The sequence below is a fragment of the Suricata suricatta genome, chromosome 2 (genome assembly GCF_006229205.1).
Source record: "Suricata suricatta isolate VVHF042 chromosome 2, meerkat_22Aug2017_6uvM2_HiC, whole genome shotgun sequence".
NCBI classification, from domain to species: domain Eukaryota; kingdom Metazoa; phylum Chordata; class Mammalia; order Carnivora; family Herpestidae; genus Suricata; species Suricata suricatta.
In genome coordinates this window covers 103,300,920-103,326,273 of record NC_043701.1, presented here as the reverse complement: position 1 = coordinate 103,326,273, position 25,354 = coordinate 103,300,920, and positions in this window count along the sequence as shown.

Here is a 25,354-nt window from a genome sequence, read left to right as displayed (position 1 = left end):
TGTGTGTGTGTGTGTGTGCAGGGTGTGTGGGTGTGTGTGAGGCGGTGAGGGTCATTTCTGAGGTTCCCTCCTGCTCTGAACCTCCCTCAGGCCGAGTGTGGACCAGGCTGTGATCTTAGAGCCCGGGAACAAGAAGGCAGAGGGACAGGTAGCGTCTCCTCAGGCCCAGGAGGCCCCAGGCCTCTCAGAAGTGACAGAGCAGCTCCTGCGGCTTCCCTGCCCCCACGCCTTCCCTCCCGGCCTCGGCCCAGCTCTGACCCTCAGCTCCCCTCATCCTCCACGATGCTCCTTTGCCAAACTTCTCAAATCTTGGGAAGCAAAGGGCACTGGGGACTTAGGGTCATTGAGTCCCATCTGTGGTTGAATCTGGGCCACAGGCTCCTTCCAAGGTCACCTCCTCTGTGCCCCGGGCACATCTGATGAGGAGACCTCGTCACGCCAACATGGCCCGGCCCCTTGGGAGGGTTTTGACTCCTAGGCTTGGGTGCCTTGAGCTGAGCTCTGTGTCGTCACAGAGCAAAACGGAGCACGGTGGCATCTTCCCACACACTTTGGCTCTCTTCATTCAGCTCCTCTTGCATCTGCTGTTTCAGACCAAACGGCTTAGCTCCTCAGCCCTCAGTTGTTTGGGTCCGTCTCCTGAGAGCATCTGTCCTGTCGAACAGGTGCCTGTAGGGAGAAGTCCCGCTGGGCGGGCAGAGAACCCAGATTCTGTCACGTTAGCCTGTAATCTAGGGACCACATCTTCCTCTCAAGATTACCAAGAGGGTGAAATTCAAATGTACGTGACTGCACTTTTCAAAGTATTATACAGATTAGATTAGAAATCTTTTTTCTGACACCCTCTTCTAGTAACTTCCTCAGTGTTCCTCTTGTCTCTGCTATTACGTTTTTAAGATTTCAATTTAATATTAATTTTCATTCAATGTCAATAGTAGTATTTAGTATTTGAAAAGAAGTGTGAGGCTTTTTGTAATGTGCTCTGGAGTCACTGTTCTGGCCCAGGAAAACTGGTCGGCTCCCCGACTCTGAGTACGTTTCCTTTGGTGACGAGTCTTCAGGGCTGACACTTCTGGGGGGCTCCCCAGAGCCGTGGCCAACCATTTGCTCACTCACCCACTTCTCACTTGCCTCGCAGCCAGGCATGGCACATGGAACCCACAAGGGCAAGTGTGTGAGCCGTGTGGGAGACACCGGGAGCCCGTTCTGCCTTGGGGGTTATCCTGTGCAGCTGTGAGGCCCTGGTCTGGGACGGGCTTCTCGGAGCCTCGGGAGGGAAGACTAGAGAGAGATGCTGTGTCACAGCTACTGAACCAGCCCCAGCACCTTCCTCCTGTTCTGTTACTCAGTAAACGATGAATTCTTTTCTCCTTTAAACCATATGGCCGCATCCAGTCTGCTGTCTGGTTTTGTAAATTGAGTTTTACTGGCACACGGCCAGCCTCATGTGCGAGTTCATGGTCCGTGGCGCTTTGGGGCAGCAAGGGCGGGCGTGGGCTGTGTACTATCCAACCTTTGAAGAATAATTTGCTCCTTCCTGATTTAAATCATTGGCTAGTTGGGTTTTGATTACTCTCAGCCGAATGCCTCTGATCTGACCTCGTAGCAGAAAAGCGACCTCAGGGAGCTTCTGTTCACAGTAACATGTGGCCAAGAGAGGGCTGGTCAGGGCCGGTGTGCATCCTGCTCCTTCGCTTCGGGTGGACGCCACAGCCTCAGAGTCGTCCAGGTGGGAGAAAGCACTGATTTTTCCTTCTTTCTGTGTATTTGTTTTTACTAAACAAATTTTTTTAATGTTTCTTTATTTTTGAGAGAGACAGAGTTCAAGTGGCGGAGGGGCAGAGAGAGAGAGAGAGGGAGACGCAGAATCCGAAGCAGGCTCCAGGCTCCAAGCTGTCAGCACAGAGCCCGAAGCGGGGCTTCAACTCACAAGTTGAGAGATCATGACCTGAGCCGAAGTCAGAAGCTCAACCAACTGAGCCCCCAGGCACCCCTCCTTCTTTGTATTTTTTAAATTTTGGGAGCAGAGAGAGCTCTCCTGGAAGCCTTTCATAAGACCCTCACCTCTTCCTTCACATGGAGCGGAGCAGTGTCACAGGCCTACTCCTAAACCAGCCCCTGGTACTCGTCGGTCCCTTGGAATAATCCGGATCTACCCAGTGGAGGGAGGAGGGCATTAGACACGAGAGGAAGGGCCAATGTGGAGGTTGCCGGCCCCACCTGCCATGGAGGCGCGTTTCAGTGCCTTCGACACGGAGAGCTGTTTTCTGCAGAACGAGGGCCTCAGACAGTCTAGTGACGGAGGAGCAGCGCATCCTGCTAGCATGTTCTAAGTATTTCCCGGGGATGAGGCTCGGGGCTGGTCACCCAGGGCTGGTGGCCTAGTTAGAGAGACAGGGACCGCTCTTTTGTCACAAGCACTGTGCTAACAAAGGACCAACGATGGTAAAAATGAGATGGGAAGCTGGCATCACGTGTACTGCCCTCTCTTAAACTCAGAGAGGTGAAGAATCAAATCGTTTAAGCCTCCAAGGTAGATGTGGAAGGCACATCTGGGGGCAGAGGGTGGCGCTTTCCACCCACCTCTGACCCCCAGCCTTGGGCTCGAGAGTGTTCGTTCTCCGTGAGAACAGCGTGGACATTTCCACGGCACATATCATGTGCCAGTGGCTTCCCAGTGATTGGCATGCCATAGCTCACTTAATTCTCCAAACACCCTGGAGGCCAGGCCTCATCACCACTCCGTTTCTTAGAAAAGAAACCAAGGCCCAGAGAGTTCTGGCATTGGGCCCCACTGGGAACACTCGGGCCGCCACCAGGACGCTGTGGCCTGGTGTGTGGCTCCGGTGACTGTGAGCTTCAGCAGCAGATGATGTAGACTTTGTCGGGGGTCTGTGCCGGCCTCGGGCGCTGGTCCCCCCGAGCACACAGAGACTGTCCACGAGCTGGGTGAGGCACCCGCAATGTTCCCGGTCTGCAGATGTGTCTTTCTCGTCTTTAGTAAACGTGAGGGAAGGTCGGATAAGAATTCAATTCAGCAGGTTTACAGAGCAGTTTCTGGGTGCCAGGGTCTTCTGTTACATGCTGAGTACTCAATAAATGAGACACAGTCCTGGCCCTGAGGGACCCCGGGGCACTGGTGGAGTCAGGCAAGACAGCAAGTAATGGCAGTGATGACAACTCGGTCAGGGGCCAGGGGCTTGGGGGTGACAAGGGGCGGGGGCTGCTCAGGGAAGTGACACTGATTCTGAGCCTTAAACCATGAGTGACAGCCCCTCCCCGGAAGGAGAAGCATAGGGAACCCCTAGAGTTTCTTCTGGTCTCATTCTTGGTCATTGGGATTCTACAGCTATTAGTTTCACATTATGTCTTATAGGATTTTCCTAAACTTTCCCACATGGGGCTTCATTCCTTGGACGGGGCCCCCTGTGGGAAGCAGCACCCCATTACCTTGCTGTTATATAGGTCAGGGGAGAGAGGGGCTAAAGCCCGAAGGTTGGAGTTCAGGTCTGGATAGACTCAGAGGGGATCGCCTTTCCCACCAATATGGCCTCTGTGTCCCTGAGCAAGGCACCATTTATTTGCAAAATATTTGCTGTAAGCTGGGCACCATGTTAGCAGCTGGAGATGGAATGGTGTCCCCGACCGGCAAAGTCCCTGTCATCATGAGGTCACACAGGGGCTCAAAGGAGGCTGCATGCTTCTGGGTCAGACGTCTGGGAGGGAGCACAGTTCTGGAGGAAGGCAGGGACAGGCTCTCATCTGGGGAGTAATAGTGTACATGCCCCATAAAGCTGTGTTAGAGGAACAAATGGACTGCACTTCAGTTTATAAAGCACTAAGAGGGTAGCCGAGTGAAAAAATATGAGATCATTTATTCCAGCTCCATAGCCTCAGTAGCCGGTAAGCATTTCTTGCCTCAGACAAGAGGCAGAAGCAGTCCACCTTCTCAGGCTTACTAAAGATGAGACGGATAAGACACCTTGGAGGGAGACCCCTGTTCTGCCCTGTGTCAGGTGCTGGAGACACAGAGATGAGTAATAAGTGGCCTTTGCTTTCAGGGAGTTCAGGGGCTGGTGGTGGGTGGTTCAGGAAGCCGTGTTCATGGACTCAGTCAACAAACATGTATTGTTTGTCTCCGGCTTCTCGGGGCTATAGCTGCCCAAGTACACAGTCCCCGCTGCTACAGAGCATCCCTGGCAGAATCTGAGTGTGGGGGCGGTCTCAGGCAGCCGCTCTCGATGCCTCACCTGGATTTACTGCCTCGTCTGTCACCTGTCACCATCAGAATGGTCCAATCCATGCCCTGGCTGCCCTGGCTGGTTCCTGTTCTTGCTCCCATACTCCCAAGGTGTGACCGTGACAGTGCGCAGCTCATCTTTCTTGTTATCACTGCACCCCAAGTGCCTGGCACGTGGCAGGAGGGCAGTAGATATTTTTCAATAAATTAAATAAGCGAACGCCCAAATGTACAATCACACCTGGAGATAGCGAAGGCTCCCTGGCAGGAGGGTGTGATGAGAGACAGAAAGGGCAGTGCCCCGAGGAGCCCTTGGAGCTAGTACCGGAAGACCAAGGAGGAGTGGGGTTGAAAATCGGAGGGGGTGGCCACAAGGGTGTTGCAGGCAGAAACTGGCTGGATCCGATCTGTAAAGGGAGTTTAGCCTGCAGGGAAGCGTGAGGGAGACATTGATTTGCTCTGTGGACAGGGGAGGAGGGCTGGGTGGGGAGGTCCCTGCCAGAGGTGGCATCGGAGCTGGTCCCTGCAGGAAGCAGAGTGTGTGGCCAGGGAAGGAGCGGGCATGCCTGGTGGAGGAGCCACAGATACAAAGGCCAGGAGGTGTGAGCACATCATGTTCCAGCAGCAAACAGCCCTACATTGTCATGCGCAGGGGCTGTGGGGAGTGGGGGATAAGTAGGAGCCTGAAACGCTAGCATCTCAGCTAGCAGGCTTGGTGGGAAAAGCCAGTGGTGACAGGTTCTCATGGTTTTTCTCTTTGCCTCCCTGCGGCCACTGTCGTGTGGATGACTGGCTCTGTCCCTGAGCTTCTGAATCCTCATGAGGGGAGACGCCAGATGGTCTCTAAGCTTGTGTCCAGCTCTGCCCTGAGATTCTTTCATGAGCCCAGGGATGGTGGAAAACCAGTTACCCGAGAGAGAGCCCTTGGTCTCCACTAAACACTGTCCTGCTTGTTGTTCAGGGTGACTCAGGGCAGGCCTGCAGTGCACTGTGCTGGTGACAGGGGCTCTCTGCCCTCTGGCTGGCCTGTCACTGAGACAAGGCAGGGATGAATACTAGGCATTCCATGATATGCTTGAGCTCTGTGGCTCTCACCAGGCCCAGGTGTAACTGGCCCCGTTCTTGACAGTTCAGGAGGGGAAACTGGTCGGGTCTTGCCTTTCTAGTGGAATACGTCACCATCCGGAAACCGCATCACCTGAGTGGAAGTTTCTTTGGTAGGCAATTAAAGAGATCGCCTGGGTCAAGTAAAGAATAGATTGGTCTCAAAAAGAAACACATATTAAAAAATAAAAAAGAATCGATCAGTGAAAGGCAAGGAAGAATTGGCACTTTAAATACTACAACTTTGCTGTAGGAACTTATGAGTGTTTCTTCATGAGAGCAACACAGTAATGCCTAACGCCTTGTTGGAAGGGGTGGGTTCCCTGGGTCCAAAGTGTATGAAGCCCAAACGGTTTTCATGAGCTATTCATAAAATTTAGCTGATAAATTTAGCCTGTCTTTTCTCAGTGCTGTTGCACACGGTTGTACCGGCCTCCCTGTGCACAGCCTGTACAGCCATACACAGAGACCGGGCTAGTCTACAACTCATTTATTCTATAGCATTTCTTCAACATTTTTTGGTACTAGGTACGTGGTAGGCAATGGGGATTCAAAGTAGACCGCGGTAGGTCTCAGCCCCCAGAGAAAGACAGATGGATAGGACAACCACGTAGGGCAGTGTGGTAATGTTCTGGAACCTGGTCTGGATCACTTGGTGGAAGAACCCAGCGGCACTCAGAGATCTTGGAAGGTAGGAGGCTCAGAGAAGATCACTGTCCAGATGTATGAGCCCCTAGCGTAAGCACTGGGAACAATTTATAGTCTGTTACTTCTGCATTAGTAATTGGGTGTGGGCTGCAAGCGGAGCAGGAAGAAGAACCCAGAAGGGGAGTCTTTGGACAGGGGACTGGAATTCCCCTATCAGTCCTGCCAGACATCTTATAACATAATTTTTCCTATCAGTAACTGTTTTGAAAGAAAGTTCTGGAAGGGCACTGTGGGAGAGTAAGGAAGAAGCCTGTAGCCTGGACTTGGTGACAGTGGAGAGAAAGAGGACTACACCAGGAAAGCGTAGCTGTGAGTGGGCTTCCTGACATTTGCTAAGTTCTCCTGGCCCAGAGAACCTGAAACACCTTTCAAACTCTGCCCCTGGATCCTCATTCTTCTAACAGCATGGCATTAGTGCAAGCGAATTTTCCCTGTCCTTGGGGATTCGGCCGGAGGAAGATCGAGTGGGACCGGGAGCCTACTCTGATCTGTGTCTGGGTGGCCTGGCCTGCCCCCTCCCAAGGTCAGAGGGTGGGCAAGAGGGCTCTGCCGTCCACCTCCAGTGGTACAGGATTTTAATCTCAGCCTGTTTTTGGTGGGAATCACTATTGAAATCAAGTGTCAAATGGTTTTCAAACTATGAAAACATAATGCAGAGGCACGTCTCTGATTCAGACAGCGGGGGTCTTGTAATCAACCAAGACTCAAAAGTAAGCCCAAGGCTCTGATGAACCCCAGCAGCCGTTCTCAACTCTGGACAGGGAAGTGACTGTATCAAGGGACCCCCAAGCCCTCACTCATAAACGTGTTCACTCCCACAGTGACCAACATGGCATCTTCCCCCAGGCCTGTCCTCTCTCAGGGATGCGTCAACCTCCGCCCTGGCCGCCACCCAATCTCCATGTCCTTGTTTACTCCCTGACCTTCACCTGGACACCAGCTCCTGTCCCCGCTCCCTCCCATCTCCCCCTAATTACTGCAGGGGTCTTTCCGCTGAGCTCCCGCCCCCTTGTCAATCCACCAGCCCCCTCAGCACCCTGAGGGGGCTTTCTTAGCTGCAAATCAGATCAATTTTTCCAAACCAGCCCAAGGCTCTTCATTCACCTCAGGATAGAATCTGAATTTCTTCCCATGGCTTCCAGAGCGGCCCATTATCAGGCCTCTGTTTAGCTCTTGATTCTTTCTCCACCTCCCCCCCCACCCCCCAGCATCATAGGGGTCTGCTCCAAGTACGAAGACTTGCTCTTAGTCCTCAGAACATGCTGGTTCTTTTGTGTCTCTGACTTTTGCACATGCTGCTCCATGGCCTATATTGTGTGTCCCCAGTTAGCTAACTCCCTCTTCTCTTTTATTCTTTTTAAATGTTTATTTACTTTTGAAAGAGAGAGAGAGAGACAGAGCATGAGCAGGGGAGGGACAGAGAGAGGGAGACACAGAATCTGAAGCAGCTCCAGGCTCTGAGCTGTTAGCACAGCCCCATATGGGGCTTGAACTCGTGAACTACGAGATCATGACCTGAGCCCAAGTCGAACGCTTAACCAACTGGGCCACCAGGTGCCCCTCTCTCTTTTCTTTTAGGACCTCCTATCCCTTGCTCAGCCGGGCAAGGTGCTCAGCTACATACTTCCACGGTGTAACAGGGGATCTGAGAACCAGCTCAGAGTGTCCTGATTCTTTCCTGGGTCTTTCCTTAGACTGATTGCTGCTAGGGCCTGGTGGAGTATGGTTGATCAAGTCGCATCGAACAAACCTCAGAGAAGGCCTTCAGTCAATGTATACTGAACGCACAAGGAATCTGAATTCCCAGGGAGAATTCGAAGAAATAAGTTATTTGGGTTTCAGATACTTGATGATGTCAAATATGCTGTTAATTCGGTTGGAATGCCTTCAGCTGCAATGACATAAAGCCTCAAGTAACGATGCCGTGTGAGAAATGCACATGCTCTTGTGAAAGACCCACCCACTGCATGTGACTGCAGGACAGGTGGTCCCCTGGTGTTGCCGGGAGGAGAGCCATCCTCTGGAAGCTTTGCCCACAGTTCAGTTTGCTTTTTGCCCTCCTGATAACTCTGAGAACCATCTAGATCTTGTTCTGTCTTAACTAGCTGGCATAGATTCTAGTTGAGGGCAGCTAACAACTCCATCAAGTACGAATCCTTTATTTGAGTCCCACAAAAATGTCAAGGCGATTGAATGTCTGGTTTTATGGAAGTAACTGGGAGATGTGTGAGAGGCGGCTTTGGAGGCATGGAGGTGCTAGGAGCCGATTCCCAGGAGGAGAATTGGTCTCTGCTGAGACTCCACGTGTACCCCCAAACCTGTGTTCCTCACACTCAGTTACCGAATGTTAGACTCAGCAGGGATGACAAGTGTCCTAGTGGAAATGTTCTCATTTAATGGAGAGAGACAGAGATGCTCAAATCTCATCACTTAGAGGCTAAGTGTGACTCAACGCCTGGAGACCAGGGGGTGTTTCTAGAGATCCACACTGCCCAAGGCCAGCTGAGCAGAGACAAAGCGGAACAGGAACGCCCCATAACTGGCTTAACGACAAAGCTGTATGACTGTCAAAGGGCCGGCCGTAAGCGGTTTGTATCCCGTGAGCGACTCGCCCGAGGTTCCTCTGCGCTCAGCACAGCCAGCTGTACACGTGCAGAGCCCGACCTCTCGGCAGACAGGCCTGGGGTCAACACCTTGCTGTCTAGAGTCTGAGCCTCGGGCCTCACACTCCACAGTCCTTGGGTTTTCCAACACTATCCATTATAGCATTTTTACCTGGAAGGTTTAATTAGATCCCGAGTTTTCTCTCTCCATGGGTTTAACTTCAGATTTCAACGTCTTACACATTCTTTTCCCCTGCACCTGCCACCCAGCCTCCCCACCCCGGAGCAGTGGGCCTGGTGCCTTTGGAAGCTGCATTTTCTCTGGCCAACTTTGGGGGATCACTAAGTGCTGAAAAGCTCTAGCGCTTCATTTGCCCCCATTATGACCGGTCTGTAGCGGGGAAGGCACTTCTGTGGGTGCCCAACTCGCTGGAGCAGTAGCAGCAGCTTCTGGAGCAGAGAGCCCTGCTCGCCAAGCTGCCCCTAGAAAGGTGCTGGGGAGAGATAAGGGGTAGAAACCGCTTTAAAAGTTAATGAGCTCAGTGAGCCTCCCAGGGCTCTGTCTTCTAGGCAGCTCTGCAGCACTTTGAATTTCCACTCCCTGTGGATCAGGCTCCTGCGGAGCCCAGCTGGTGTTTAACCCTTTCAGGCTGCTCAGACCCTCCCACCCCTATAAAGAAGGAAGGGGTCCCTCTGGCCTCTTCCAGGATTCATCAGCTGTTCCACATCTCTGGTCATTGCTCTGGGAGATCCCAGCCTCCCAGACCAGCCGGGCCCTGAATGCATGCACATCACTATTCCCTTCCGCTGCCCTTGACCAGGTGACTGTGGCGTCACCTCCCCGCCGCCTCTGCTCCACTGCCCGGCCCGGTCCCAGGACCTGCCTCTCCCTAGCTCATTGGCTGCATGCAGGCTGCTGGGCCATGAGCACCCCAGAAGCTCAGTCCCGAATTCAGAGATGAGAACAGGGGTTGAGGGACCAGGCTGGGGGGCTGCTCAGCCTGGCTCTCTCATTTAGCTGAGCCCGTGAACAGAAAACCAACTTCCTTAGGCCTCAGGGCTGTGTCTGCAAACTTGCCCTTGATCTGTGGTGCAGGGGAGGAAAAGCACTTTTTCTCTATGCTCTGAGAGTCTCAGCTGAGATCCTGTAATAAAAAGGCGAATTAGGAGGGACAAAGTGGCAGACGTTTCATAATGTGTGTGAATGTGTGTCTCCTACATACATGGGAGACACTCAGGAACACAGAATAAACCCCAGGAACAGCTGAAGCCATGGCCTTAAATACCGTCTTCAGCTTAAGACAAAAAAAGATGGTGGGGAGACAGGTAAGAAAGCCTGTTAGTGGGAAGTCACCGGGAAAGCCCGGGAAACAGGGTAAGGCTGTTGTGCGGGTTTAAGTCCTTCCGCGTCGGTAAGAGTTTCCTGGCACTGAGGGGGAGAAACCCTTACAAACAGAGATTTCCTTCGTAAATGTGAATATCCCTTACAAAAGAATACCTTCTACTAGGTTTGCAGAGTTCCTCCTGTGTCTGCTGTTTCTTAAAAACAATCATTTCAAGGTCATCCCTATGCCAAAGAGGCATACTTTGGGGGTCATGTTCTCTTCTTCACTGGTTTCCATGCCTGGGAGGGCAGAGGAAAGGTTCTCAGAATCACTGGGGCTTTGAAAAGAATTCTCATGTTGTCGTTTCAACATCTGGAGGAAGAAGAAAGGGGACACAAAGGGTTCACACACACGCACACACATGTATGCACACGTGTATTTTTTCATTTTTGGAGAGAAAAAGACCTCTAGTCTGACTATTCTCTCCTTTAGCTGTAAAACACTGGACTAGATTAGGGATTCTTAAACTCCTGGCTGTATACAAGAATTTCTCGGGTTAGATTGGTTACGAATTCAGAATCCCGGGCCTCTCCGCACAACCCCTAGGGGCAGGACCTAGGAACATGTATTCTAATAAGTCCCCTGGGGTATCTTCATACTCAGTGTGATCACTGGCGGGGGTGGGGTTCCCTGGAAGTCTCCAGCCCCCTGTTGAGGCCCAGGGAGTAGGATGCTCTAGATTTGTGAGGCGCTTGGACCCCTCTTCCCACCAGGCCTTCAGAATTTCGTGGGGACATCCCGCACCACTCCCTCCCCCAGCCTGGGAAGGTCACTCACCAGTCAATTCCTGTAGCACAGAGCGAAAGGTGCTCCCTCTGATTGGAGACAGACAGGGCTGGGCTCGGCTGTGCAGTGGGGAGGGAGCCGGGGCGGTCTGCTTCACCACGTCTGTGCAAACGTGATGTAAAACCCACATCCTCTCTGCTCACACGGTGGGGAATGAGGGAGCCCACAGCCCTCTGCCAAAGGGCCAGGCCTCACTCCACTGCTCAGCCCACTTCCATTCAGTGCAACAAACTTGAGTGCCCAGCACGGCTGAGCCCCTTTTCTAAATGTGTGTGCCCCTCCCCCGCACCTCCCCAGCCCCTCTCTTCTGAGCCAGTCCCTTGCAAATCCATTAGGTATTAAAAGATACATTCCTGGGGGTACCAGGGGTGGTTCAGTCAATTGCTCATCCAACTTCAGTTCAGGTCATGATCTCACGGTGAGTTTGAGTCCTGTGTCAAGCTCTGTGCCGACAGCTCAGAGCCTGGAGCCTGCTTCGGATTCTGTGTCTCCCTCTCTCTCTGCCCCTCCCCCGCTTACACTGTGTCTCTCAAAAATAAATAAACATTAAACAATAATAAAAACCAAAAGAGAAGTTCATGCAACCCTGTTGTCTTCAGTGTTTGAAGCTGTATTGTGGTATGAGGCTGTTGGCAAACAGAGGAGAGTCCTGTCTGACTGCAAGCACCCGAGGGCTCACGGAAGTCAGACGATGGGGACCGAGATCTCTGCCTGGCTTTGGCACCCGTGGCTGGCCTGGTCCTCTTGGCCAGGAGCCCACTGCTGGCTGGTGCTGTCTTCCTGTTGAACAGAAGCATTTCCACAGAACAACAACATCAGACAAAACCACCGTCCCTCCGTGATGGCACCAGACAAAGACCAGACCCCCCAGGACCAGTCTGAAGTCAGCATGCACACTGTCTGGCCACGAAAGACCTAACATGCCCCCCTCCCATCCCCATGGCACCAGCAGCCGCTGCTCCTTCCCCAGTTCCAGACTTGGGCCTGGACCTTGCCATCCATTCTGAATTCTATGTGAGATTTACTAAGAGGCCCAGTTATAAAATTACCCTGCTCCTTGTCAGCTCCAATACAGGCCCCTTTCCCAAAGCTTGTCCCCTCATTGCCCAGCAAGGCTCCAGACTTTCAGATCCTCTCCGACCCCTGCACTCAGATACCTGCGGGTCCCTGGTGCCCGTCCCCCCTCACTGCAAATGGTAATCAGCTCAGCTGGCTCAGCACCAGGGGACTCCTGGCCCTTGACTGGGTGGCTCTGACAAGACAGCTTGAACTACAGACACCGAAAAGTCATCTTACAACACGAAGAATGTGGGGCAGCATGAAACTCTGGCCTGTTTTGAAGCAAAGATGAGTCCAGAATGTCAGGTGTAGGGAAAACATGTGTGGGAGCGGCAGTTGCTGAGAGCATGCGGCTGTGTCCATGGAGGGGCAGGGGGTGGGGGTGGGGTGGGGGGATGGAGCACAAACCACTTCCAAAACTGACCAATTGAAAGAAGTTTTTCTTCCATAACCTCAGCAGGTGGGTGGGCCAGTCCACTGACTTAACCATTTTTTTCTCACTTATCGTTTTGTATATGTGTGTGTGAGAACATTTAAGTTCTCCCTCTTAGCAAATTTCAATTAGACCGTGTTATCCATTACAACTACCGGCTTTCTAATCATAATCTAAATATTCCCAGGCGTCACTAGCTGGGACCAGCTGGAAGGCCTAGAGAATCACTTCTCCAGTCATAGTCCATTGGAGGATTTGGCCTCTCCTCAGATCCTTCCAGTCAATACTTGGAGACCTCAGAGGGGTTGCACCTCCACCCCCACCCCAGTGAACTGCTTCTGGACACCTACATGCACAGGACTAAGGCCAAAGATGGTGGCACAGATCCTCCACCAACCACATGCTCACTTGGTCCTGTGAGCTCAGAAACAGCACTGCTTGAGCCCCCAGCCTCACCGAGTCCCTCCTGAGAACCCCATGGCTGGACTCAAGGCCTCACTCTTCCTTGGTTGGCCTCTTATCTCAAGAGACCCAGGTTGGGAGCTGGGCAATGTCCCCTCCATTCCCCACTGGCATTGCCATTTCTGCTTCTCCTCCAGATAAAATCTGAAGTCCCCAAGTGAATCAGTCATGCAAACAGCCTCTTCGGGGGCTCTCCATCCCCTACTTGGTGGTCACTTAGGCTCAGCTGGGCCCATGAGTCAGGCAACTGTGTTAGAAAATGCAGAAGGTAAGCCACAGATTTCTAGACAGATCCTCTGATTGGAATTTCTCAATCTGCCATTTTCTAGCTGGAGCATGTTCTGTACTTTCTGAGCCTTAGTTTCATGGTCTGAAAAGTGGAGACAATAATAGTTCCTTCCTGTTAAGTTGTTTTGAGAGTCAAACAAGATCATCTGGGTCTAGGGATTGTCACGGTGCCTGGTGACCACTAAGGGCTCCATAAAGATAGCCTTATGGTCCCTATTGATAATCAATTCATGTGTTCAGAAAGCGGACATGCACAGAAAGCTGGGAGGAATGGAAGTTGATTTGTTTTAAAGTAAACCCGGCCAGAGAGGGCAGAATTCTAGGGTGCTGTGCATTCAGGAAGCCATAAGAAGCAGGGCTCCTGTTTGCTGGCCCTGGCAGTCCTTTGGCCAGTGTTCTGGCTGCGTTAGTACCAAGCAAAGGAGGCCGTGCTCACCCTGTTTAACCTGGCCGGCCAGCCTCAGCTTTTGCAGGTGAGGTCCCTTAACGTGTTTTTGTCCCGTGAGGTAGTCAGCCTCAGTTTCCTTGATAGCTAATTGGTCGGGATTCTCTCAGTTTGCCTGCACGTTTCTGTTTCTGTGGGTTTGAACTGAGCATTAATAGTCCCATTTCCACTCGTGTGGATAAACTTAGGTCAAGGCCGTCATATGGGAAAGGAACTCGAGATCAGCTCCCAAGCTATGAGGTGCTAACGTGGGGGAGAAGAGATGAAAGAACAGAAACACCAGTTCAGTGGATGAATCTGAGTTCTCAGCAGACTGCTTGTTGGCAGCAAATTGACTCCAAGGTGGGCAGCAGAGGAGAGAAAGGAAAGCGGGGCGGGTGGCTCATCAACGGGCAGCGTTGAATCTGGGGCAGTAATCGAGGTCTCCACTTCTTCCTCAACCCTCAGCCTTGATAAATGAGCATTATTCCCAGAAACCGTGGCAAGAATGTTTTAGACGAGGGCACAAGGAAAAACTGTTATGTAATAGAAAACTTCATTTCTGGGTCTTTACACCCTTCCAAAGCGGGGGCCCATCTCAGAGCCAGGACCGAGGGCAGGGGGTCTGTTCAGCCTTTGGCTTGCACACTGCCCTTGTTTATACACCTTGGACTAAAAGACATTTTGTTTCCCTTCTTTTTTTTTTTTCATGGTGATGGTGGTGGAGACTAAAGCAGGATTGCCATATTTGGCAAAGGATGGTATAGGATGCCCAGGTAAATTTGAAGCATGGCTCTACCTGCCAACTTTTTGTAATTTATTGAAACAAGCCTAATGCAGGACATTTAGGAAACCCTGACACATTCAGTAGGGGGATGCTGATGGCATCATTAGACATAGGACACAACACGTCCTGGCCTGCAGAACACTCGGCAGCCCTAGCTAAAGCCATTTTGAGCTGTGAGAGCTACCAAAAAGGAAGCACATCCTGGAATATACACACAAGTGCTCTCCACGAGCTACTTTTCATAAGGAATCAGTTTATAACCTAGTCTTCTGCCCAAGAGCTCAATACAGAACATATCTGAGTTGATCATGAGCTGGGGAGTGTGGATGTCGACTATTGAACCATTGTTGGTTCTTGGTCATCACCTTCCGTCTACTTGACTAGCTCTCTCGTTGATCCACAGCATCAACCAAATGTGTATGGTGTTTGGAGCTGGAGAATCATGAGATCAGGTTTTAAGTCTTGAGATAATGTTGATGGCTCAGAGCATGATTGTTCTGAATCATCTATAGGCCAGGAGCTTTGAGGACAGGGATCTTACCTTGTCCTCCTTTTATATTCTGTGCAAATGCTTAACAGATGTTTGTTGACTGACTGATTTCCAAAATTAACTCTTTTTAGACCATTAAGTATTAAGAATATGTTTTTTATTTCTCTGTCCCTTTTTTAGAACATAATTCCATGACTTACTGTAAATTTTATGGGATGTATAACCAGCCAAGAGAACTAAAAGATGTATCCATTATTATTCTAAATAATAATCAGTCAGCATATTCATAATTCTGCTGTTCAAACAGAGGCAAAAAATATTAAATTCCCAATCAGCTTACGTAGTTTTCCAAACACTAGTTGGCTGGTTGAAAGAACTTTTTCTTAAGAACATGAAGTTTCGAAGGATTGGGTGGAAGTTCAGAGGTTAACAGTGAAGGGCCTGACAACAGAAATGGAAAAATTCTGGGCCAACAGTGATGTTAATGTTTTTCCAGTCCTATCTAGAGTGAAACACTTCATCGGTGATAAAACACTAATGTGATTACAGAAAGCCAGCTCTTCTAGTTTCAGTGAACTCATGTTTGCTACTTTCATTTACACGGAGTATGTTTATTTATTACTAATTCTCTCTCAAAGCCAAGCCTAGTGGGTGATCACGACACTGAGCATTAAGAGGGAGGGGAAGAAACTGCCAGTAGGTCAGCAGTCACTTGTTTCAGAAATATTTACCCAGCAGCCTGTGGGTGCCAGGTGGCATGGGCGAAAAGCAGGGTGCTGGGGAGGGAGTGGTAGGCATCGATCGACAGTGTGTTGCTCTCATTTATCACAAAGCCAGGTGGGAATCTCAGGTGCATATGGAAGCCGAGCTGGGCAGGGCAGACCCCGTGCTCTCTTCCTCAGCGCCCGAGCCTGGGGTTATTTGGGGTTCTGGATCAGCCCCCTGGCTGTGTTCCCCCAGTGAGCTTACTGATCTCCATGCAGATGGGAACGCGATGGGCAGCAGTCTTGTCCTTGCAGAACTCGCTGCAGGTCAACCTGCAAGAGTTGACATCATGCAGCTGGCATTGGAAGCCTCCCGCCCCGAGCCTAAGTGGGCAATGCAAAAGGAACCAGGGTTGGAGGCTGGGGGGCCAGGTGGGAGAAGGACCTTTATGTCATGTAACAGGCACACATTCCTGCATGATGGATGAGGCTTGGGATGTGGTGGAGAGGGGCCAAGAGTTCTGGGAAAGGCTGGCCATCTGGGGATGGTGGAGAGGTCTGGGGTCGGGTTAGCTGGAAAATACCTCTCTTGGAAAAGGAATCAATGGTTTCAGTACTGGATTGCCATGTCCTTCTAATCCGTAGTTCTGTCCATTTGGTTCCACAATGGCACTGAAGGGAGGAAATGGTGGCCAAAAGAAATTAGTGATTTTCCAAGATCACTTAGCTTACTCATGCCAGGACTAGGTTTATAATTGGTGGTCCTGTTTGTGTGGAAATGCCCAGAGTGAGGGTAGAAAATCCAACATAATAATCCAAACCATTGTCAAAGTTACCTTCAGCAGACTTGTGATTCATTAGAAAACAAAATAATAAACAAAAGAACCAAAACATTCACTGAACACCAACCACTGGGCCCAGAGAAGGGATCCACAGAAGCCAAAGGAGCAGTCCTTGTCCTTAAGGGGCTTAGACTCTAGTAGGGGGACAGGCCAGGCATACACATGAAAGTGAGCCAACTTACATGTCAAAACCAGTTAAGTCCAGGTCAACGTGAAGTAGAACAGACATTCCCAGGTGACAGACAATCACAGAACCAGAGTCTCCTGTCGAAGTCCACGCCTCCATTCCTGTGAGACTGCCAACCCTCTTTCTGCTGCACCAAAGAAGATGAACACACAGTCCCTTGCTTAAGATCCTTCGCGGGCTCTGTCTGTGGTCGTAAGAGTCAGAACTTGGCCTGGTAAATATCCTTTTATGATCTAGACTCTGCTTCCCTGGCCAGACGTATTCCTTCACCCTGTCCAGCTGCTGTCCCATGTCTGGCCACATGGCATAAAGCAAACACACCATCTCATGCCCATGTGCCTACAAGCTATTCCTTTTACAAAGTGCCAGCCCTTTCTGTGTGCCGTCCCCCTACCGACACGCTTACTCATCCTTAGCAGCCTGGCTTCAGCATCTCCTGTTGGTGGTGAGTGGAAGTATAAAGTGTATGTAGAAAATAGGGGACTTTTTATCTGCCCAGAAACAATCAAATGCATGCCCTTTGCAGACTTTTATTATAATCTTTGCTAGGGGAATAGAAGTTTTCTATAGTGAATACACAAATCAGATGACACATGAGTAATACAGAAAAATAAGTTCTGGGAGAAAATAAGGCCAAAGTATTTGGGTCATCCAGATAGTGTCAGTGCCCCCCCCCCCGCACTTTCACGTGTGTCTCCATGTACTAATCTGTCCCTGCCATGAGGAGTGAGAACAACCTGTAAGTGGAAGAAGGAGAAGCCACTTCAGCCTGAGTGAGGGGAGCAGATTTCACACTGGAAGCGATCACAGAGTCAGCTTATTGAAGATGACCTGGTCATAGAGAAGCAGATGGATGGGAAGTGAGTGGGTTAATTGGACAGATAGGCATGAGCAGTAGTGTAGAGGGGGAAGTGAGTCTAGCAGGGGGTATTCCCACGTCCTGAAGCTGGCCACTTATATGATGACTAAATATATGCCCAATAGAATAAATTATATGTGTAATACATAATAAACCTATATTATACACACATACACATACCATAGTGACCAGCTTCAGGATCTGGGAATATACTCACTCTGGTATTTACATGTAATAGTATACATGTAGGATATATGGTATATATATATTTAGTCACTATATATAGTATATGGCACATATGTAATTATTGTATATATTTACTATAGTATATATATCTACTACTAAGTACAAGCCTTTGATGTATTTATAAGTTTTCTGGAAGTATAATTAGCATACAGTGTTATATTGGTTTCAGGTGTACAATACAATGATTCAACAATTCAGTACATCACCCAGTGCTCATCACATTTAGTGTACTTTTGATTCCCTTTATCTGTTTCACCCATCCCCCAGCCATCTCCCCTCTGGCGACCCCCAGTTTTTTCTCTGTATTTAAGATCTGGGTGTTTAAAAAATTTTTTTTGGTCTCTTTTTTCCTTTGTTCATTTGTTTTGTTTCTTAAATTCCACATCTGAGTGAAATCATATGGTATGTCTCTTTCTCTAACTTATTTCACTTAGCATCATATCCTCTAGGTCCATCCATGCTGTTGCATATGGCAAGATGTCATTATATCTTATGGCTGAGTATAGTCTTTTACAAAGATATGCACCAGTTCTTTACCCATCGGTCTATGGATGGACACTTGGGCTGCTTTCGCAAGTATCTTGGCTGTTGTAAAAATGCTGCAATAAACCTAACAGTACACGTATCTTGTCAACTAGTGTTTTCATTTTCTTTGGGTGTTAGTAGAATTACTGGATCATATGGTAATTGAATTTCCTTAGAGGAAAATTTTCATAGAAGGCCTTTATATTTTGAGATATGTTCCTTCTAAGCCTATTTTGTTAATAGTTTTTATCATGAATGGATGTTGTACTTTGTTAACTGCTTTTCGGCAACTATAGAAATGATCATATGGTTTTTATCCCTTCAATTATTCATGTGAATAACATTGATTTATTTGCAAATATTGAACCACCCTTGCATCCCTGGAATAAATCCTACTTGATCATGGTGAATGATTTTTTAAATGTATTGTTGGATTTGGTTGGCTAATAGATACAGTCCCTTTAAAGAAGACAAATTCTTTTAGCCCCTCAAGCCTTCAGAAGTGTTCAGGTCAAGTGTATGAAACACTGAATTATTATTTAAGGGAATTAGGCAATCACTCATGCCAACCTGATCACAAGTAAATATAAATACAGTATAAATATAAACCATGAACACAGCTACTAAGCTTTCCAGATCACCCAAATGATCCAGAATACATTAATTTTTAATTGTTAGATTATTGCAATGAAAATAAAATAATTAAGAAATGGGGTGCCTGGGTGGCTCAGTCAGTTAAGCGTCTGACTCTAGATATTGGCTCAGGTCATGATCTTGCAGTCTGTGGGATCGAGCCCTGACAGCACAGAGCCTGCTTGGGATTCTCTCTCCCTCTCTCTCTGTCCCTCCCCCACTCACACAAGGACACACTCTCCCTCTCAAAATAAACAAACTAAAAAAAAAGTATCTTTAGCAAATCGGCGAGAATATGCACAGAGTCCTAGAAACACATGGGGTAATGGAGACTTTCTGGTCAAGGACAATAGCAAAATACTGCTAGAAGAGAAAATGTCTCTTAGGTCTGTGAAACACCTTAATGGCTTGCTGGTATAGGGTCATGTCTGAGTTAAGGGCTGAGGTTAAGCAGACATTTCCTTGCCTACATTCTGTTCTCTTTGTGGTGGCTAGGAAGACAGAGTGTCCAGCTCTGGGACGGGTGAACTGAGAAGGAGAATGTGTTCCCTGGGGGTAAGAATGAGTCCCACATTCTGAGTACGGCCACAAGCTGGCACCAAGGAAAGGAGGCGAAGGTTCCCTGGGAGAAGGAATAGCAAATCCAACATTCAATCTCAGATATTCCTAATCCCAAATCATCAGTAACAGACTGTTGGATCCAATAACTTGTAATGCTTGGAGAATGAAGCGGAAGACAGGAATTAGAGAGAGAAGGGGAGGTTTGGGGATAAAAGGGGGAAGAGTTGGGAGTTAGGTAAGAGCTGAAATTCAGAGTGAGTGTGAGTGGGAAGGTGGTCCTGTGGCAGGACCAGGAAATTCTGAAAAGCACTGAGCATCTCTCATTCCCGTGGGAGATGGGGGTTGGGCTATATAATCAAGTTAATGGTATGGGGGCAGTGACATCTCTTCTATTATCTGGTCTTGTATTACTTACTTGCATTTGTAATTGCATTTGTATTAAACTTTTTGTATGTGTTATGTTTGTGCTGTCTCTTCAGCAGACCCTGATTCTTTGAAGGGTACTATGGACAATTTAAATTGAGTTTGGAGGCCTGTGTAGAGGGGCACTCAGGGAGAAGTTGGTAGAACTTGGTTAGAAACAGGTCATTGTATAATATTGTTTGCCATATATTTCAGAATACTTCAGTGTGAGCCCTGTAAAGTTTATATATGTGTGATGTTAATTTGCTACCTTAGTAGTGGTTAGTAGGCAGTCAAGAACTTGACAGGGGCTTTAGCAAGTGCTTCAAATGTTATTGTATAAATCTGCACAGAGAGTCCATTATTTAGCATATAAGATATTAGAAATCACTTTCCATTGGTGAAATAAGTAGCACTCAGGACATGTGCTTAGCTGGAAGGTTTGCATGAGCACCTGCCTGATGGGATGTGAGGACACAGGGTGCTCAGTCTCCGGTTCCTCCAGTAGAGCTTTCTGTAGAGAACTCCGACGGGTCCTACCTACCCTTCCTGGGGTGGGGAGGACATCTCACCTGACCCGGTGGAAGGCTGGGTGGTAGAACTCTTACAGTATCTGTCTCAGAGTGGCCCTTGCCTGCAGGATGCTTGCTAGTGCCTCCAGTAACAGAGGAGCAGTAATCTCACCAAAGTAAACAGGACCAGGCAGAATGACTTTTTATGCTGATAACAATCTCACCTCAGTGTTGTGTTCATTGTAACATTCAAAGTAGCAGACATTTAAAAAATAAAAATAATAAAAATAATAAAGGGCGCCTGGGTGGGTGGCTCTGTTGTTTAAGTGTCCGACTTCAGCTCAAGTCATGATCTCGTGGTTTGTGGGTTCGAGCCTGGCATTGGACTCTCTGCTGTCAGTACAGAGCCCACTTTAGATCCTCTCTCTCTCTCTCTCTGTCCCTCCTCCACTTGCTCTGGCATGCTCTCCCCAAAATAAGTAAACATTAAAACAATTAATACTAGCAAAGTGGTGGAAAGCCACTCCTACATTTTCTGGTCAGTTTGCAACACATGGGTAGCATTGACACATATGCAAAGGGTGTTTAGAATCAAAAACTCTGGCCACAAGGGAGTTGTTGAAGATTTTGAAGCAGGGGAATGGTCTGGAAAAGGTGTTGCAGCGCCGAGGGCCCAGAGGGAGGGAGATGAATTAAAACCAGAGAGTAGAGCCAAGAAGTGGGTGGACCCCGAGCTGGGGCTTTTGCAAGGTCAGAATCCAGGGGCTCCCCCCAGCTCCTCTGAGCCCTGGGGCTGGCCCAGGACTTCCCGAGTCAGAGGGGATGTGAAGAGGAGCCAACATGGTCCACCGTGACAAAGCCACATTGTGATGAGTCAGGAGGAAATTTGTCCCAGACACATGGATTACATTTCCTCTCAGATATATGTGGGGATGGGGGTGGGGGTGGAATTCAGAGCCAGGCCAATGTGAACGGCAGCCTGAGCTTTGCCAAGAAGACAAGCTCACAGAACTGACGCTGAAGCAGCCAGGAAGGCTCGGAGGCTCAAACTCACTGATTCTTGTCTCCTGTGAGATCAGACCGGGTCTGTTGTAACAGCCTCTGAAAGGAGGCAGTGTGAAGGGTCGTTTTCATAAAGAAATGAATGGAACAGGGAGTTGCCCCACAGATCACTTGACCAGAGGGGAGAAGCACTGGACTCAGGACCCCTTCTTGACTTCTGGTTCTTCTTTCTGCTTTCCCCTTCTGGCAGGATCTGGAATTCTTGCCCCCTGCTTTCCCTCTCTGAGACTCATTTCCTAAGTTTGGCTTCTTCTCAGTTGGAGGCTACACTCCCTCTGATCAAAACCCATGAGCTGTGCAATGCACTAGCTATTGTTCCCTGGGGTGGGTTGTTAAAAGTTTGCAGAAAATAGAGTAGAACAAATAGATAGGCTTGGGAACAGCCAAGTTCCCCCACCTACCCACCCCTATCCCAACTTCTCTCCCTCGAAAGCCAGGTTTACAGGATAGAGAGGGAAAACTTTGAGATATCTCTAGCACAATGGCTTTTTCTTAGCGTTCAAGCAAGCGTGGACATTTGGGGACCTAAGCTCAGACCAGATCACACCTGTGGGTGTCTATTAACCACTGGTACCGGTAATTTTCTCTCAAGACCTTGAACTCTCCCTACTCACAGCACTACCATGAGGAATAAAAGTTATTTGTGAACAATAACAATTATGAATATAGTTAGCCATCACTAAGTGCTTAACATATACGAGGCATGTCCAGGCTCTTCATGTGGAGAAACCCACTCATCTTCACAGCTCTTCGAGAGGGTGGTTACTGAGCTTCTATTTTACAGATGAGGAAATTGAGATTTAGGTTAAATCACTAGGCCAAAATCACTGTAGTGGTTTGAATGGTGCCCTCCCTTACAACTGAGTCCCTGAGACCTGTGAATGTGATCTTATTAAATTTTTTTTTTTGAGAAAGAGAGAAAGTGAGAGAGAATGCACAAATGCATGGGGGAGGGGGAGGGAGATGGAGAGAGAGAATCTTTTTTTTTTTTTAGGATTCAAAATAATTTATTTAAAACATTTGATATTTAGGGATTCACTTATTTGCAGGGTCCACTTCAAATAAAATTGCACTTTAATTGGGAGATATAGTTAAGGGATGATTAAAATCATTAATCTCTGTTCTTGGAGATCAGAATATTGTGGGTTTTAATTCTTCTCAGTTTGATGGTTGCGGGCATGCGGAAGTAACAGTGTTCTTACTTCCCCACCATCTTGCCCCCTCCTCCCTGGAAAGAGAGAATCTTAAGCAGGCTCCCATGGAGCCTGGCACAAGGGCTGAATCTCACAACCATGAGATCATGACCTGAACTGAAATCAAGAGTTGGATACTTAACCAACTGAGCCACCCAGTTGCCCTAAATGTGATCTTATTTTTAAAAAGATGTGATCTTACTTTAAAATTATGTTTTCGCAGACATAATTAAGGATTCTGAGATGAGGTCATCCTGGATTGTCAGGGTAGACCCCAAATTTAATGACAAGTGTCCTATAATAGAAGACAGAAGGGGAGAAAGCCAAGGTGGAGGCAGAGACAGGAATAAAGCAGCTCAGAGCCAAGGAAACCCTGGAGCCATCAGATGCTGGAAAAGGCAAAGAAGGATCCTCCCCTTGAGCCTCAGGAGGAGTACAGCTGAACCAACACCTTGAATTTGAACTTCTGATCTCTACAACCGAGAGAATGCATTCTGTTGTTTTAAGCCACCCGATTTGTAGTAGTTTGTTACAGTGGCCCTAGGAATCTAATACAGTCCCATAGCTTTTAAATGATGGAGCAAAGGTGCTATAAAAGTTAAAGCTGTGGGGGCGCCTGGGTGGCTCAGTTGGTTAAGCATCTGACTTCAGCTCAGGTCATAATCTCACTCTTTGTGAGTCTGAGCCCCACATCGAACTCTGTGCTTACAGCTCAGAGCCTGGAGGTGTTTCAGATACTGTGTCTCCCTCTCTCTCTGTTTCTTCCTTGCTCATTCTCTCTCTCAAAAATAAAGATTTAAAAAATTATAAAAGTTAAAGCTGTCATTATAGAAGAAGAATCAGTGATATCCAAAAAGTATTATGATACTTTCAAAGCAAAGAAACATGCCTTATGTATATTTAAGCTTCTACATATTTATACATTTATATATAGCATCCATATCAGGAAGAGGTTCAGTGGACTCAGACACACCTAGTCCCCTGCCCGGGGAGGTAGCAGGGTGATTGGGTGAAGCTGCCTGTGATCCCCCGGGAAGCAGGGCTCTGGAAAAAGCCCCACTCAGTTGGCCATTCTGGCCACATTCTCTACAAAATGAGGCCCAGGGATTCTCTTGAGGATCACAAAGTCTACCAATTGATTGCTTTCATTTAGGTATTATTTACATATATGTGTAGTTACGCCCACATTAATAGATACATTTTAGTAAGGCTGTGAGTAAATAAAGTTTTGACAAATTGACTTGTGCTGAACAAGTGGCAGATTGGCCACGTAGGGGAGCTCACGTGGGCATTTCTGTGAGGTAGATTATTATCCTTCTTTGTACCCACTCCTACTCCTCACGCTCTCTGTTCCTGAAGTTTCCATTGTGGGTGCACTAGATTTCCTTGGAGAGAGGGAGGCCTCCTTGCTCTGTCAGCAGGCACACTTAGCCCTTCAGTGCAGCTCTTCACCGGGTCCACGCACTCGCCCACACCCGCGGCCAGCACCAGGCATGGTCGCCCCCCAGCAGGCAAAGCCTTTGATGGCTGTACCTGCTCCCCAGACACCCCATCACAGGGGTTAACGTGCAGGTGGATAGTCAAGGGAATCTAGCACCCCTGCCTGCAGGGCTGAAGGGGGCTGCTGCTGGGGAGGCAGGCCAGGAGAGTCAAGAAGAGCAGCAGGAGGGCCGGAGGACTTGCGATGGGCCAGACCTTGGGTCTGAGTTCAGGTGCTGCTGGGGCTGGTGGGAGCCACACTGCTTCCGGTCCCTTGCTTCTAGCACCCCCAGTGCTCAGCAACCTTCCTGGGCTTTTGCTGCCAAGCCCACCCGCCGGGGCAATCTGCTGGTGGTACCATCGGAGCCAAGGGCAGGAATTCAGGACCGGAGTCAGGAGTCAGGCCATTCCAGAGCCCGAATCATGAGACAGCTGTGTTGCTTAGTTTTGTTTTGTTTCAAGTGATTGAAATACTTTAAAAGCGATGGGAGGTCAGAAGTAAATTACTCCCACAGCTGGCTTCAAATCCTTCCACCTGGGTTCTTTCTCTTAGCGTTACATGTGAAGCTTGTGTTGTTTTTTAAAAAATCTAAATATAATAAATGAGGTATTAGAGATAAAACCATAAGTTTTTCAAATACTATCCAGGCTAAGACCAAAAATCTCAAACTGGCTACAGACATTGTCCATTTTTCAAGGGTCTTTTTAATGTGGCCTTTAGGAACAAGGTAATAAATACCCAGGCTCTGGCATGGGCAGAATTTCCCGATCGGTCCTCACAGTGCCATCTGTCTAGTTTCAAGTCGAGAGGGAGCTGCCACATTGTCGTAGGGAGTTTGAAGAGCTTCCTTGAGGACCACGGAGCAGACTTGGATGCTGCCTAGTCAGGAACAGGGGAGTCAGGACCACTCAGCCAGGGACAAGGCCACACCTCCGCCACCATGACACACGTGCAACTCAACATCTATGACTTAGGACACTGGGAACTACCTTGTGAGTGCCCAGAAGGACCAGCCCTGAGTGCGCATCGGTTCTTACTTCCCAGCATCCCCCAGCAGGTAGAGAGACTACTCAGAGAGAAGACGCGAGCCCCCAGCCGGGGACGGTGTGTGCAGTTCCAGCTCCGAGGTGGAAAACACCGTCATCCCTTCTCTGACATACTGTCTTGGCTGTCATGAGGATTTTTAAGGACTGATCTGATGAATAAAATATAAGGGCTTAGGCTGAACTCTGAATGTGAAGGGTTGAAGAGAATAAATAGCCCTCTGTGATGTCAAAGATTTTGATAACCCAACCTGAGAAATCGCTGCTTCAGCCACGTCGGCTGCTAGGGAATGCTGGAAAAATCGTGACTATAAAATGAAATGAAGCTTGGAGATG